The following is a 1,296-nucleotide window of genomic DNA, read 5'->3' on the forward strand; positions in this document are numbered from 1 at the left end:
CTTCCTTTATAAATGACCCGTTCTGCAGTATTCTGTTATAGCAACACCAAACAGACTAAGACATCACAGTTCAAAAAATAAATGATAGCCATCCGTTCTCAGGTGTCTAAGGTACTGGCTAGACGGAGAAACCCTACACTTATAGATGATTCTAAGGGTGCGGCTGTTTTTCTGTCCCTTTCTGATGTTTTAAAAACATGCCATTGTGCTCGACCTTGTAGAATTTATGCCGTTAAGACTCGTCCGTTCAGATACAAGCTGGCTCAGGCAACGAGCATTGTTGACAGAGCGTATGTTGGCAAATTACTTATGAGCGTCTATGGGTTGGTGTGTTCTGAGTTTTAATCCTCCCCTTTAGTAAATCATGACCAGGGGCTGGAGACCGGCCTGTGCTTGAACTGAGAAGGGTAGAGAACTGTCAGGAACGAGGGGTGGAATCAGGAGTGTGCTGGGATCAGCTGCTCGTTCAGGGCAGAGTGCGTTCATGCAGTCACCCAGTCGGCAAGCCTGCGTCAAGGGTCATCCACGAGTCGGCACTTCCCTGGCTCTGGGACATGGCAGCGAGTGGAGCAGATTTTACACTCTAGGTGGGGAGGCGCTAGCCAGTCTGATCGCCACGGACAAGGTAAAGGTAGAAACAGGAAGGCGTGCCAAGCTACGGTTCTAAAGCAGGAGCCAGGGAGGCGCTCATGGGCTGGAAGGAGGCAGAAGAGTAGCCTGTACAGCTGTCTGGGCAAAGAGGCACAGAAGCCCTGAGCCCTGAGTGGGACCCATGCCAAGTGCTTGAGGAATAGCCAGAGCTTGATGAGGTTGGAGAGAGGGCGCGGGGGGGAGCAGCTACAGTGAGGTCTAAGGGTACATCTCGGCCTGGCCATCTCTGGTCTCGTAGGCCATTATAATGATGCCAGCTTTTACTTGGGACACTTCGTGATGTGGGTTAGAAACACGATAGAAACTGTCTTATCTTTTCACAGGGTCACTGTGGCTGCCATCTTTAGGACAGGCTGAAGTAGGACAGGGCTGAGTGAGGCTGAGTCAGGGGCTGTGGGGGTGGTTCTGGTGAGAGAGGGCTGTGTCTGGGACTAGGGTCTTAGTGCTTAGGTGGTGAGGGATGGTCAGAAGAGGATGCATTTGGGGGAAAGTGCTGACAGTGTCTACCGAAAAACTGGATAGAAACGAAAGAGAGAAATCAAGGGGGACTTCCGGTCATCCTGGCCTGTGGGGAGGGTGGCGTGGCCATCGTTGAGGTTTGCAGGCTCCGAGAGGAGCAGAGAGAGCTCTGGGTGGGACAAACTG

The sequence above is a fragment of the Tupaia chinensis genome, unplaced genomic scaffold (genome assembly GCF_000334495.1).
Source record: "Tupaia chinensis unplaced genomic scaffold, TupChi_1.0 Scaffold143936_1, whole genome shotgun sequence".
Taxonomy (NCBI): Eukaryota; Metazoa; Chordata; class Mammalia; order Scandentia; family Tupaiidae; genus Tupaia; species Tupaia belangeri.